This window comes from Eubalaena glacialis, chromosome 16 (genome assembly GCF_028564815.1).
Source record: "Eubalaena glacialis isolate mEubGla1 chromosome 16, mEubGla1.1.hap2.+ XY, whole genome shotgun sequence".
NCBI lineage: Eukaryota > Metazoa > Chordata > Mammalia > Artiodactyla > Balaenidae > Eubalaena > Eubalaena glacialis.
In genome coordinates this window covers 63,729,032-63,745,429 of record NC_083731.1, presented here as the reverse complement: position 1 = coordinate 63,745,429, position 16,398 = coordinate 63,729,032, and the positions used below count along the sequence as shown (strand labels likewise).

The 16,398-nt window shown below is 36.9% G+C and overlaps 1 pseudogene; it reads right to left on the bottom strand.

Annotated features, from left to right (window-relative positions):
• Positions 1-2,251: 2,251 nt before the first annotated feature.
• Positions 2,252-10,438, bottom strand: LOC133076407 (heterogeneous nuclear ribonucleoprotein K-like; annotated as a pseudogene).
• Positions 10,439-16,398: the final 5,960 nt, after the last annotated feature.

Genomic DNA, 16,398 nt, shown 5'->3' with positions numbered 1-16,398 from the left:
CCCCTGTGCCAGTGGGAGGGGGACAGAGGCGAGGACAGAAATACCTGATAAGAAGGCATGAATCGGCACTTACAGGGATTTTGAACTTCAAATTGGCAGATGATTTACCCATTGGCTCAGTGATTCTCAACCTTGGCTGTACATTAAAATCACCTGGGAAGCTTTTAAAACTCCTTACAGCCAAGGCCAAGTAAATTAGAATCTCTGGAGGTAGGATCCTGGCATTAGTATTTTTAAGAAATCTTCATATGACTAAAAAGTGTAGCTATATTCTAGAACCACTGCAAGAGGAGAAAGAAACTTGAAGGACTTTTGAAAGGAAGTTATCTTTAATTGGCAAGTTTAGTTTAACTTTAGTTTTCTCTCCATTGCTGAAGTTCTTAAATGATCCAAAGCAGATCTTTTCTAAAGAAAACTAAAATAAAAATACCTATATCTACATGGAAGTAGTTCATCTCTGCTCCACATAATGAAAATGAGCTAATACAACACTGAGTGCTTACTATTTGCCATGCATTAGTTTAAGTGTTTTATACCTAATAATTCATTTAATACTCATGACAGCCTAGGAAGTAGGCACTGTTAATATTCCTACTTTAGATAATAAATCAGTCATGGAAGGTTAAGTACCTTTTCCAGTTTCACCCAGTTAGTAAGAGTCAGAGTAAGTATTCTTTCTACAGCCCGTTCTTTGCCCCACCAGCTGCTACTTTGTATCATTCAAGAAATACAATATCTCTTTCTAGGCTCTACCATGTGATGGAAATATCCTTGCTCTCAATATATAAAAATAACTTAAAATTTTCACAACCATTGTGTGGCTTTTTAAAAATGACAACATGTACTTCAGTTAGTCTGCATTTGCTTATACCAACATTTACTAAAAGTTTGTCAAGCTTCTGGAAAAAAAATTTCACATATCCTGTCCTGATCATCATTTTTATTTTTGCTAGTATTTTTCCGCCTTTCAGAATATTAGAATGTGCCTCACTAAAGCTAGTCTGTTGAACTTCCTTTAATGGTGTCCAACTCAAATGCCAGTGCCTCTTTGAAGCCTTTTCTGATCTAGCGAAGGGCGTATGTCTTTGCTGTGTTTACTGTCACAACTCTCTGCTCTTACTTCTTTTATCCCATTCATACACAGCCCATATTATGTAATTACCTAGTATTATTTATCTTAACACTTCTCCTTATTTTTCTACTTAGTTCTTCTAGGACGTGTTCCTGTGGGTAAGAATTATCTTATTTATCTTCATATCTCTTGAATAATTAACACACTGTCTTATTCATGTTCAAACCATATATTTTAATAAAATGTCATGCAAATGGTCGTGATTCAAATCTAACATATATATGAAAATGGTTCCCCCTCAAAACAATAAATACTACATATATAGAATCAAAAGAGTTTCAAATGGAAGGTAATTGAATGCAACCTCTAACTAAACAGGAAAAGTCTAAGGTGAATAAGCCAAAGTACTTCTTTCTACTTTTCACTTCTAGAATAACTTGAGGTATCTCCAGTTATTTCAAAATTGTGTGTCTCTCAAAATAACACGCTTAGGACTATTTGTCTTAAGTTGCCGTATGGGAAAAGACAATTTTAGTTGAAGTTTCTTGTGCTTCCATATTCTCATGACACGTTCTCTTTTCAGATTTCACAGGCAGCATTGTCAAAATTTACCAGACAAATACATATTTAAAAAGATTCTGTGATTAACAGAGGTATTTTGTTTTTCAAAATTTAAAGGGTTATCTTTTTAACTGAATTGACATTTGAATTGCTACTGGCAGATTACTGGGCTTTTGTCTATGAAAATTGTGTTTGGGTTTTTCTTGGGGCACATATATTGTTCACTGTGATTTCTAAATACCCTGTTTCCCAAGTTGTGGGATCCAATTCTTTTTTTTTTTTTTTTGAGGTTCACTAAATTTATTTTAAAAATCATAAAACATTTCTTACAAAAGAGCATTACATTCTGCACACTGCTCTGAATAGATGCCAGGGACATATGGACTATTGTTACTTTTCCTCCCTGTCCCACCACTCCCAAATGTTACAGTGACCACAAAGCAAAGTGTTCGCAATAATTACATGGGGGAATTTTTTTTTAAACCACCAACAATGAGCAAAAATTAAAATTCACTCACTCTGCTGCTGTTTCAAAATTTCAATGTTAGTTTCTGCACACCCTCCCCCAACCCCCAACCCTGTCTGTAAGGAACTAAAACATTATATCTGGTGACAGCAAAGATTTCACTACACCTCAAACACAGAACACCTATGAAGCAGAGGAATGTTGGCTTTTTAAACAGAAGCAGATAAAAAAAAAAAGATGCAGGACTCCTTCAGTTCTTCACTAGTCTTAGAAAAACTTTCCAGAATACTACTTCACACTGTTCTGCAGCAAATCCTGTGCATTCTGTATCTGGGCCTGTGTTCCTGTAATGGTAATGATCCGATCTTCGGACCCTTCTAAAGGCTCATCAATTTTGATCGATGCTCCTGACTCATGACGGATTTGTTTAATCTGCTGACCACCTTTGCCAATAATAGATCGAGCCAGATCTTTGGGAATAGTTATTTGTGTAGTAATAATAGGTCCACCAAGATCACCATATGAACCACGACCCCCTGCATAGGAATAATCATATCCAGAGCCATCCTGTGGTTCATAAGCCATCTGCCACTCTGATGGGCTCCATGTGTCTACTGCAGAGTCCCAGGTTTCATCAGCGCTGAAACCAACCATGCCATCATAATGGTCTCCAGGTCTTCCTCTTCTGTCATAGGCCATTAGATCTCCTCCTCTAGGTGGTGGTGGTGGAGGAAGAGGAAAATTCCGAGCTCTGCCACCACCCCGGCCACCTCGTCCAGGAGGAGGTGGAGGAGGTCCTCGGCGAGGACTCTTATCATCATAATCTCTTCTGGATGGAGGCATGGGACGCCCACCCCGACCAGGAAGCATTCTGTCAAAACCACCTCTTCTCCGCATGGGAAATCCCACGGGACGTCCCCAGTGGTCATCAAACATCATTGTAAAACCACCATAATCATAGGTTTCATCGTAAAAACTGGGATCATAAGCTGAGCACGTCCTTTTTTTTTTTTTTACTCTTCCTTTACTTTATTTTTATTTTTATTTTTTTCACACACACTGTATTTTATTTTTACAAGAGATAAATACACTGACACCAAGCATTGTACATGGATGACCACAACAAAAGCAACAATGATTGCAATTACCAAACATGAAACACACTCATACTATGTCATAATATTGACATTCAGTCCAGTAATCCTCCACTGTAACAGCTCCTTTACTTTGCAGTGAAAATTGATTTGTATATTCTTTGCCTCTGAGTCCTTGTGGGATTTTTTCTTTTTTTAAATTCAAACAAAAAGTCACAAAAATTATACTCATCCTCATCAGTTCACTCAGTGCCATGTAATTAATTTTTTTTTTATTTTGATTTTTTGTTAGCACTTTTATGAGCTCATCAGTTTTTCATTAAAGTTCTGAAAATGCTTATTCATTCGGTTCAGCAGTACAGTCAGGTACCAGAAACCTGTACTTGTCAGAGTCTTTTACATGAATTTCCTGAAGATGAAACCCTTTTATAGGAACATATTTGCAAAAGCATCAGAGTACACCCAGAACTGTCTGTAAATGACAAAAGACTTAAAAATGACCACGGTTAAAGATTTGATGAAAGTTCATAATAATGCAGTTGACAAGAAAATTAGTTATTTCTAAGATATACATTTTAAAGAAATAACTAGGATTATGACTTATAACATTATACCAGAACATATAAGATTTTTAGAAATTTCATGTAATGTCTGAAACATTTATATTAACATATTTCCATACAAATAACCCAATGAAAGTTTAGTATTAGTTGTTTTGTTTGTTTGTTTATACTGCAGGTTCTTATTAGTCATCAATTTTATACACATCAGTGTATACATGTCAATCCCAATCGCCCAATTCAGCACACCACCATCCCCACCCCACCACAGTTTTCCCCCGTTGGTGTCCATATGTCTGTTCTCTACATCTGTGTCTCAACTTCTGCCCAGCAAACTGGCTCATCTGTACCATTTTTCTAGGTTCCACATATATACATTAATATACGATATTTGTTTTACTCTTTCTGACTTACTTCACTCTGTATGACAGTCTCTAGATCCATCCACGTCTCAACAAATGACTCAATTTCGTTCCTTTTTATGGCTGAGTAATATTCCATTGTATATATGTACCACATCTTCTTTATCCATTGGTCTGTTGATGGGCATTTAGGTTGCTTCCATGACCTGGCTATTGTAAATAGTGCTGCAATGAACATTCGGGTGCATGTGTCTTTTTGAATTACGGTTTTCTCTGGGTATATGCCCAGTAGTGGGATTGCTGGGTCATATGGTAATTCTATTTTTAGTTTTTTAAGGAACCTCCATATTGTTCTCCATAGTGGCTGTATCAATTTACTTTCCCACCAACAGTGCAAGAGGGTTCCCTTTTCTCCACACCCTCTCCAGCATTTGTTGTTTGTAGATTTTCTGATGATGCCCATTCTAACTGGTGTGAGGTGATACCTCATTGTAGTTTTGATTTGCATTTCTCTAATAATTAGTGATGTTGAGCATCTTTTCATGTGCTTCATGGCCGTCTGTATGTCTTCTTTGGAGAAATGTCTATTTAGGTCTTCTGCCCATTTTTGGATTGGGTTGTTTGTTTCTTTAATATTGAGCTGAATGAGCTGTTTATATATTTTGGAGATTAATCCTTTGTCCGTTGATTCATTTGCGTATATTTTCTCCCATTCTGAGGGTTGTCTTTTCGTCTTGTTTCCTTTGCTGTGCAAAAGCTTTGAAGTTTCATTAGGTCCCATTTGTTTATTTTTGTTTTTATTTCCATTACTCTAGGAGGTGGATCAAAAAAGATCCTGCTGTGATTTATGTCAACGAGTTTTCTTCCTATGTTTTCCTCTGAGAGTTTTATAGTGTCCAGTCTTACATTTAGGTCTCTAATCCATTTTGAGTTTATTTTTGTGTATGGTGTTAGGGAGTATTCTAATTTCATTCTTTTACATGTAGCTGTCCAGTTTTCCCAGCACCACTTATTGAAGAGACTGTCTTTTCTCCATTGTATATCTTTGCCTCCTTTGTCATAGATTAGTTGACCATAGGTGCGTGGGTTTATCTCTGGGCTTTCTATCCTGTTCCATTGATCTATGTTTCTGTTTTTGTGCCAGTACCATATTGTCTTGATTACTGTAGCTTTGTAGTATAGTCTGAAGTCAGGGAGTCTGATTCCTCCAGCTCCGTTTTTTTCCCTCAAGACTGCTTTGGCTATTCGGGGTCTTTTGTGTCTCCATACAAATTTTAAGATGATTTGTTCTAGTTCCGTAAAAAATGCCATAGGTAATTTGATAGGGATTGCATTGAATCTGTAGATTGCTTTGGGTGGTATAGTCATTTTCACAATGTTGATTCTTCCAATCCAAGAACATGGTATATCTCTGCATCTGTTGGTATCATCTTTAATTTCTTTCATCAGTGTCTTATAGTTTACTGCATACAGGTCTTTTGTCTCCCTAGGTAGGTTTATTCCTAGGTATTTTATTCTTTTTGTTGCAATGGTAAATGGGAGTGTTTCCATAATTTCTCTTTCAGATTTTTCATCATTAGTGTATAGGAATGCAAGAGATTTCTGTGCATTAATTTTGTATCCTGCAACTTTACCATATTCATTAATTAGCTCTAGAAGTTTTCTGGTGGCAGTTTTAGGATTCTCTATGTATAGTATCATGTCATCTGCAAACAGTGACAGTTCTACTTCTTCTTTTCCAATTTGTATTCTTTTTATTTCTTTTTCTTCTCTGATTACCGTGGCTAGCACTTCCAGAACTATGTTGAATAATAGTGGTGAGAGTGGACATCCTTGTCTCGTTCCTGATCTTAGAGGAAATGCTTCCAGTTTTTCACCATTGAGAATGATGTTTGCTGTGGGTTTGTCATATATGGCCTTTATTATGTTGAGGTAGGTTCCCTCTATGCCCACTTTCTGGAGAGTTTTTATCATAAATGGGTGTTGAATTTTGTCAAAAGCTTTTTCTGCATCTATTGAGATGATCATATGGTTTTTATTCTTCAATTTGTTAATATGGTGTATCACATTGATTGATTTGCATATATTGAAGAATCCTTGCATCCCTGGGATAAATCCCACTTGATCGTGGTGTATGATCCTTTTAATGTGTTGTTGGATTCTGTTTGCTAGTATTTTGTTGAGGATTTTTGCATCTATATTGATCAGTGATATTGGTCTGTAATTTTCTTTTTTTGTAGTGTCTTTGTCTGGTTTTGGTATCAGGGTGACGGTGGCCTCATAGAATGAGTTTGGGAGTGTTCCTTCCTCTGCAATTTTTTGGAAGAGTTTGAGAAGGATAAGAGTTAGCTCTTCTCTAAATGTTTGATAGAATTCACCTGTGAAGCCATCTGGTCCTGGACTTTTGTTTGTTGGAAGATTTTTAATCACAGTTTCAATTTCATTACTTGTGATTGGTCTGTTCATATTTTCTGCTTCTTCCTGGTTCAGTCTTGGAAGGTTATACCTTTCTAAGAATTTGTCCATTTCTTCCAGGTTGTCCATTTTATTGGCATAAAGTTGCTTGTAGTAGTCTCTTAGGATGCTTTGTATTTCTGCGGTGTCTGTTGTAACTTCTCTTTTTTCATTTCTGATTTTATTGATTTGAGTCCTCTCCCTCTTTTTCTTGATGAGTCTGGCTAATGGCTTATCAATTTTGTTTATCTTCTCAAAGAACCAGCTTTTAGTTTTATTGATCTTTGCTATTGTTTTCTTTGTTTCTATTTCATTTATTTCCGCTCTGATCTTTATGATTTCTTTCCTTCTGCTAACTTTGGGTTTTGTTTGTTCTTCTTTCTCTAGTTTCTTTAGGTGTAAGGTTAGATTGTTTACTTGAGATTTTTCTTGTTTCTTTAGGTAGGCTTGTATAGCTATAAACTTCCCTCGTAGAACTGCTTTTGCTGCATCCCATAGGTTTTGGGTTGTCGTGTTTTGTCATTTGTCTCTAGGTATTTTTTGATTTCCTCTTTGATTTCTTCAGTGATCTCTTGGTTATTTAGTAACGTATTGTTTAGCCTCCATGTGTTTGTGTTTTTTACGTTTTTTCCCCTGTAATTCATTTCTAATCTCATAGCGTTGTGGTCAGAAAAGATGCTTGATATGATTTCAATTTTCTTAAATTTACTGAGGCTTGATTTGTGACCCAAGATGTGATCTATCCTGGAGAATGTTCCGTGCGCACTTGAGAAGAACGTGTAATCTGCTGTTTTTGGATGGAATGTCCTATAAATATCAATTAAATCTATCTGGTCTATTGTGTCATTTAAAGCTTCTGTTTCCTTATTTATTTTCATTTTGGATGATCTGTCCATTGGTGTAAGTGAGGTGTTAAAGTCCCCCACTATTATTGTGTTACTGTCAATTTCCTCTTTTATAGCTGTTAGCAGTTGCCTTATGTAATGAGGTGCTCCTATGTTGGGTGCATATATATTTATAATTGTTATATCTTCTTCTTGGATTGATCCCTTGATCATTATGTAGTGTCCTTCCTTGTCTCTTGTAACATTCTTTATTTTAAAGTCTATTTTATCTGATATGAGTATAGCTACTCCAGCTTTCTTTTGATTTCCATTTGCATGGAATATCTTTTTCCATCCCCTCACTTTCAGTCTGTATGTGTCCCTAGGTCTAAAGTGGGTCTCTTGTAGACAGCATATATATGGGTCTTGTTTTTGTATCCATTCAGCAAGCCTGTGTCTTTTGGCTGGAGCATTTAATCCATTCACGTTTAAGGTAATTATCGATATGTATGTTCCTATGACCATTTTCTTAATTGTTTTGGGTTTGTTTTTGTAGGTCCATTTCTTCTCTTGTGTTTCCCACTTAGAGAAGTTCCTTTAACGTTTGTTGTAGAGCTGGTTTGGTGGTGCTGAATTCTTTTAGCTTTTGCTTGTCTGTAAAGCTTTTGATTTCTCCATCAAATCTAAATGAGATCCTTGCCAGGTAGAGTAATCTTGGTTGTAGGTTCTTCCCTTTCATCACTTGAAGTATATCATGCCACTCCCTTCTGGCTTGTAGAGTTTCTGCTGACAAATCAGCTGTTAACCTTATGGGAGTTCCCTTGTATGTTATTTGTCGTTTTTCCCTTGCTGCTTTCAATAATTTTTCTTTGTCTTTAATTTTTGCCACTTTGATTACTATGTGTCTCGGCATGCTTCTCCTTGGGTTTATCCTGTATGGGACTCTTTGCGCTTCCTGGACTTGGGTGGCTATTTCCTTTCCCATGTTAGGGAAGTTTTCGACTATAATCTCTTCAAATATTTTCTCTGGTCCTTTCTCTCTCTCTTCTCCTTCTGGGACCCCTATAATGCGAATGTTGTTGCGTTTAATGTTGTCCCAGAGGTCTCTTAGGCTATCTTCATTTCTTTTCATTCTTTTTTCTTTAGTCTGTTCCGCAGCAGTGAATTCCACCATTCTGTCTTCCAGGTCACTTATCCGTTCTTCTGCCTCAGTTATTCTACTATTGATTCCTTCTAGTGTAGTTTTCATTTCAGTTATTGTATTGGTCATCTCTGTTTTTTTTTTCTTTAATTCTTCTAGGTCTTTGTTAATCATTTCTTGCATCTTCTCAATCTTTGCCTCCATTCTTATTCCAAGGTCCTGGATCATCTTCACTATCATTATTCTGAATTCTTTTTCTGGAAGGTTGCCTATCTCCACTTCATTTAGTTGTTTTTCTGGGGTTTTTTCTTGTTCCTTCATCTGGTATATAGCCCTTTGCCTTTTCATCTTGTCTATCTTTCTGTAAATGTGGTTTCTGTTCCACAGGCTGCAGGACTGTAGTTTTTCTTGCTTCTGCTGTCTGCCCTCTGGTGGTTGAGGCTATCTAAGAGGCTTGATGGGAGGCTCTGGGGGTGGGTAGAGCTGACTGTTGCTGTGGCGGTCAGAGCTCCGTAAAACTTTAATCCACTTGACTGTTGATGGGTGGGGCTGGGTTCCCTCCCTGTTGGTTGTTTTGCCTGAGGCAACCCAACACTGGAGCCTACCCGGGCTCTTTGGTGGGGCTAATGGCAGACTCTGGGAGGGCTCATGCCAAGGAGTACTTCCCAGTACCTCCGCTGCCAGTGTCCTTGTCCCCACGGTGAAACAGAGCCAGCCCCCGCCTCTGCAGGAGACCCCCCAACACCAGCAGTTATGTCTGGTTCAGTCTCCCCCAGGGTCACTACTCCTTCCCCTGGGTCCTGATGCACACACTATTTTGTGTGCGCCCTCCAAGAGTGGGGTCTCTGTTTCCCCCAGTCCTGTCGAAGTCCTGCAATCAATTCCCACTAGGCTTCAAAGTCTGATTCTCTATGAATTCCTCCTCCCGTTGCCGGACCCCCAGGTTGGGAAGCCTGACGTGGGGCTCAGAACGTTCACTCCAGTGGGTCGACTTCTGTGGTATAAGTGCTCGCCAGTCTGTGAGTCACCCACCCAGCAGTTATGGGATTTGATTTTACTCTGATTGCGCCCCTCCTACCGTCTCACTGTGGCTTCTCCTCTGTCCTTGGACGTGGGGTATCCTCCTTGGTGAAGTCCAGTGTCTTCCTGTCGATGATTGTCCAGCAGCCAGTTGTGATTCTGGTGCTCTCGCAAGAGGGAGTGAGAGCACGTCCTTCTACTCCTCCATCTTGGTTAATCCCTGAGCACGTCCTTTGATGGGAGACTCTGATATAAGATCAAGGATGATCTTTATGTACTCTACAACACTATCAGGTTTTCCTCCAATAAGAACCACTCTGTCAGTGGATTGAGGACAACATTCCTGGAAAAGCTTGATTGTTGTCTGAGTGTTCTCTCAAAGTTCTTTGATTTTAGCACCTTTGACCCCAATAATTCCTCCAGCCAGACTCTGATGAATCAACAATCTCAACTCACAAAGTCGCGTCCTTTATAGTGTTGGTAATTTAAGCATTCCACAGCATCAGATTCGAGCAGGAGCTGGCTCCTTGCAGGGGGTGATGGCAACTGCAGGCCCTCTTCCAAGGTACGGATGATTTTCTTCAGAATTTCTCCAATTGTTTCAATATCGGCACTGATACTCAATGTGCTCTGGGGGCCACTGTTGTTTGGGACTGAACACTGGCATTGTGGTCTGTACGGAGAGGCTTAATATTCTTGCCTCCTTTTCCAGTCACTGCCCCAGCATTCTTGCTCTGAAGCAGAATGCGTAATTCAACCATCTCATCAGTGTTTCTAGATCTTTTAAAAGATTGTTCCTCTTCCATATCTTCAGCAGGGCGTTTACCAAATTCGCCATTGGTTTTGGTGTTGGGAAAGGTTTCCTCTGGCTGTTCCGTTTCCATTTTCTTGTATTAAAGGAACACACCAATCAGTTATTAAATATATTTGCAGGGCAGAACTGAAGTGTTCTGGCCGGGACCAACAGACACCCTAGTGCTGCAGTAGCCCGGATCCGACAGGAGATGGCCCCAATTCTTTTTGATTTCATATTTTCTGGATATTTGCACCTCAAAGAAGTAACAAGAGGATACATGTTTTCCTTTTCTTTCTTTTACGTTGTGGCCTTTGAAATTAATGCTAAAAACATATCAGGCTTAAGAGTAATTTCCCTGGATTGTTTTTCTTTTTCTTTTTTTAGTGGATAAACTGATATTGAACCAATTGGCATTGAATAGGCTGGGAAATAACACATTTCAAATTTAATATCTACATGAAGTGACAGGTATTTGGTAAAAAGATAGATCAATAGCCCAAAGGTCAAATTTTTCCTTATGACTTATGGTACAGACCAAGAATAAATTATTTTAACTTCTGTAAATCTCCACATCACTTTAAACATTTTAAATCTTCTTCTGCATTCTTCTTGTACTATTGATGTGCCTTTCAGAGATAACTAAGCTAAAAATGTTTGAGAAGTATTTGCTAACTCTCTGAGGAGAGCAAGGGCTCAATGGCATGTTTTGAATTCTAGTTCAACTACTTTATGATAAGGAATTTTCTTTATTCACAATTGAGTTCTGCCTGTTGAAGGTAGAGTTCAGCTGTTTATATACTAACATGCAGCAATTATGATGAAACAAAACTCATTCTAGAACTCTGTCGTAACTATGGCAACCAGAATTAAATGAGTCCTCTTAGAAATACAAAAAACCACACCAGCAGGATAGAGTAAATATCTCTTATTGATTTACGAAGGTTCCAGATGATGAAAAGTGGCTAATATATTTCTGTCATGAAACACATTTGTTAAGGCTTCTTTTTATTGATAGAGCCATTGTCTATTTAAATAATGTCAGCCCGATATCATTAATTTTTACATCTTTTTTTCAATCACTTTTGCCTTCATTACAAGAAGCTAACAGCCTTTCCATTATTTTCTGTATTTTATTTAGGAGTAAAAAGAAGAAAGCTCGACTTAAGGACCATTCCTGATTATGTTTGGCTAAAATCTGGCTTGACCAAAGATTGTTAGTATAAATGGGTTGCATATTTATTTTGCAAGAGAATTCGTTGGTTTTGATATTTACCTGCATTTGGACAAAACCTACAACTCTCTTGGCTTCAGGTGGCTGGTGCTTGCAGTGGGATTTGTTGGAAAAGGAAAATTAAACTTTTGGTAGTTTGTTCTGTAAGTAGACTAATTTAAAATTCAATTCAAGTAATAATGTGAGGCTAAAATGGAACAGCATTATGTAGCAAGATTAGAGTTTTCGTGTCCCAGAGGGTTTGGTGTACAGGTGTCAGTGGGGTTCTGCATGCAAAATGCCACCACGTACTGTACCCACTTCTGCTTTTTCCCTAAAATCAACTCAATACTTTGTGTCTTGATTAAAAGAAAAGGTCACTGTAGGTTTTTTTCTTCCAAAATACTGACAACAGTCATAAGAATGAAGCATCTGCAAACCAGGGTGTAGGAGGTAAGACACATACCATGGCATTGGTCCCAAGACTTTTGGAGCTTCATGTTTCATTATTTCATATTTCATTATAAATATTTTCCTATGATTGTTTCTAGTCATGTGGAAATGATGTGGTGGTGAGTTAGGAAATGTGTTTTCTCAAACAAAAGTGCTCAGTCATAGAAACAAAGCCAAAAATTATGAGACTTTGAAAACTCTAAGACATTTAACTAATTTTCTACTCTCATGTTCCCTTAACTTCTAAAAAGAATGAACTGTAAGGTTGAACTTTTAGGTGTGTTATATATCTTAAGAATTAGGGTTTATTTAGCTTGTCTAATCTGCCTTATTTATGACTAGTTTTTTTCCTGTTACTATAGGTATTGAAATTCCTGAAATAAACTATAGTCAACCTAAGCATTTGCCCAAGACAGAAAATAATCGAAGAACCACAGCCTTATGTTATTTTGGTCCTGATGCTGCATTCTCTAAAGTTCCTGAGTTTTGCCTGGGCCTCCATCCATCGTGTCAAAGCAGTCTCTTAAATGCCATTGCAATCTGATCCTTTCTGCCTGCAGTTCTGAGGATCATGGAGCTCCAAAGTTTTATTGGCCTTTTTATTACTTTTCACAGCATCCCCATGTCAGGTTGACATTCTGCTTCAAATCACAACATATGAGAATTGGAGGGGATTTCAGAGATCACCTAGTCTAAGCTGTTCATTTTGCAGATAAGAAATTGAAGCTCAGAGAGGTGAAGTGAATTGCTCAAGGTCACACAGCTCATTAACAGCACAGATGCTCTTCTAATCCTAGTCTGGAGCTCTTTCTATCAAACCTCACAACCTCAGGTTTTCTCTTATGTCCAGAGAAAGTCACTTCTGCTCCGCCTTTTAGCAGATGAGCCCACAGACGGAAAGTAGAATCACCCATTTCCAAACTAGTGCTCCATCCATTACTGCCCATTATATATCTTCTCAGTTTTAAAGGAAAAAAAAAAAAAAAACAGCCTGCACATTCTGCTTTTATATTCATTATCTACTCTGTGCCTGTTAGTTGCTCCCGTTTTTTGGGAATGCTTTTACTGATTAACTTGGTCTCTGCAATATAAAATGGTGAAATGCATTATCTTGGGTAAATGTGATGTTATTAATGTGTTTTATTCTAGTTATGGGTCATTATTTCCGATAGATGTAATCGTCCCACTACTGAGACCTAGCAGGTGGTTTCACTAGAAGTTATAACAGTATTCTTAATGGTCTGGTAAGAATGTCATTTACAGGGCAGCAAGGGCAGAAAGAAATTGGTCCCAGAGCTAGCTTGCTTCTGTACTCATTCCCAAGCTTGAGCAAGCAAAAGTAAATACATATTTTATTACTGATCAGCTGGATATTTTTCCTGCCTATCTATTTTCAGTAAAAGTCATGAGGACCCATGTCTATTTATTTCCTATTTACAGCCTCCCCTTCCCCAATAATAGTACTAATGACCCTGCAATGCTTTGCTTTTCTAATTCTTGGAGGAGACAGGTCATATTGCCTCCTGAGAGGAACCAACACCCATTCAAGTAATAAGATATGATTAAATCCATCTGACCAGGCAAAAAACAGAGGCCGCTGGGAAGCAGAAATCAAGTGACAATTTTTCCATTAGAGGTAGCTGACTCTTGAGAGAAGGTATGATATCAGTATGATGAGAGAAATATAAATTGTATATTTAAATGTTAATACCTTAGTATATGTAAGAGGCATGCTTGCTAGAAATTATTAAATAATTATGCACTATTAAAGATATATTATTAAATAATAGTACATTTTACAATCAATGGCATTTTAGGTTCAGTAAAATACAGCATTTAGCCATCATTTCATAGAACTAAATATATCTAGAGCCAGGAGATTTGGAGAACTACTATAGTCTAGCTTCTTAACTTTGTATTTGAGAAAGTATGGCTCAAAGAAACTAAATGAGTTGCCCTTGATTACACAGCACTCTGGTATATGAAGGTGACAAGCCAGGTTTTAGAGGTCACCACTGATGACTGTTCCAAACCTGGCTTATATAGTTATCACAACATACTATCATTTTTTTCCATAGTGAAATTCCTTCTTTCTTCTAATATATAAGAAAATGTGTGATCTAAAGAAGTAAAGTGATAAAGTAGTTCTTATATTTAGGGACCTCCCAGGAAGCATAAAAACGTGGCTTTCCAACAAGAGATTGTAAGTTCTTGGAGAGATGGTGGCAGTTTCTTAATATTTCTGGAACTATTATTTTTGGGAAGAAAAGGATAATATTCCTTTAACATCTAGAGAATTCCAGATAAGCAACAGGGGCAATAATCAGTGGCCCTGAGAATAAAATAATGTAGTTTAATGTCTTTTCCACACTGCTATCTACTATTTATTAATATTATTATGGACATTCCTGTGGTTTTTTAACCTTTGCAGTGCATCAAAATTCTTCCTGCTTTTTCCCTTTTTAATAGTGATTTTAATTTTTATCAAAACAATGCACTATATATAGTTTTGAAATCAAAAGATATAAAAGGCTTATAACAAAAAGTAGCAGTCTTTTTTCCTGGACTTCGAACTCCAGTACTCCCCAGAGACAAATATTGGATTCTTCCAGCCATTTCCCTTGGCATTTCTAAGTGATATCTATCAAGTAATAGATTAAGACATGACTTCTTTTTGTACAACCATATGTTTCTAATCAGCTTTATTGAAGTATAATTGACCTACAGTAAATTGTACAAATGTTAAATGTCCAATTCCATAAGTTTTGGCAGATGCACTGGCCTGTAAAACCATTACCACAATCAAGATAGTGCTTATATAATTCCCTCTCAAAATGTCTTTGTGCCCCATGTAATCCCAATCTTGCCTCTACTCCCTGTAACTACCCCTGCCTGGCCCCTGGCAATCACTGTTTTAGTTTCTATCGCTATAAACTAGTTGGCATTTTCTAATATTTTATGTAAATGGTATCATATAGCAGGCACTCTCTTTTTTTCTGGTTTCTTTCACAAAGCATAATTATTTTGAGGTTCATCCATGCTTCTGCATCTGTCAGTAGCTCATTCCTTTTTATTGCTGATTAGTATTCCATGGTATGAATACACTATAATGTGTTAATCTGTTTTAAGAATTAATGCGCATTTGGATTGTTTCTAGTTTTTGGCTATTACAAATAAAGCTATTAACATTTGTGTACAAGCCTTTCTGTGGAAATATGCTTTCATTTCTCTTACATAAATATCTAAGAGTGGAATGACTTTGTCATATGGTAGGAGTATGCTTTTCAAAGTGGTTGTATTATTTACATTCCCACCTCCAGTGTATGAGAGTTTCAGGGATTCCACATCCTCACCAACACTAGGAATGATCAATCGTATTTTAATCTTAGACATTCTAATAGGCGTATAAATGTATTTTATTATGATTTTAATTTCCTTTTATTAATTACTAATGATATGAAGCAGAGTCAATAATATGATAAAATGAGTGAGACACTCATCCTGGGCACAAAATTTGAGGGGATGCCAAGAAACTCAGTAATCAAGATAAATAATATTTAAAAAATAGAATAATACTGAAAAATAACCACAGTGAACAAAGTATCAAAAATTTAAATAAAGACAGCATTAATATTATTGACTTTTCCTTTTGTTTCAGATTCCAATATGGCTTGGTGCTGCACTGATGTTAGGAATTTTTTCATGTATTTATTATTATCTGTATATTCTCCTTACGAAGTATCTATTCAAATCTTTTGCTTTTGTTTATATTTTTTAGATCTTTTTTAATATTATTGAGTTTGCAATTACTAGTCCTTCATTACATATGTGTTTGCAAATATTTTCTGCCAGTCTGTAGTTTATCTTTTCTTTTTCTTAGCAGTGCCTTTCAAAGAGAGAAACTTCTTAATTTAGGGAAATCAAATTATTAATTTTATTATTTTCTAATTTTATGGATTGTGCTTTTGATGTTGAAAGAAAACTTTGCTTAACCAAAAGTCTCAAAAATTTCCTGCTATTTTTTCTATTGGAAATTTTACAGCTTTAGGTTTTACAATCAGGCATATGACACAGTTTGACGGTTAATTTTTGTATAGATCAAAGTTCTTTTTCTCTTTTTTTTTTTGTGGCATATGATTATCCAATTGTTTCATCCACATTTGTTGAAAAGACTGTCTTTTCTTCATTGAAACATCTTTGAAAAACCTGTTCTCTTTCACAGAATTTTGTTATTCTCTCCTTCAAAGATGATTTGGCTGTTTCAAGTCCTTTATCATTACATATGAGTTTTAGAATCAGCGTGTCAATTCCTGCAGAAGAGGCTGCTCAATTTTGATTGAGATTGCATTGAATCTATAGATCAAATGGGGAAAAATAATAACCAT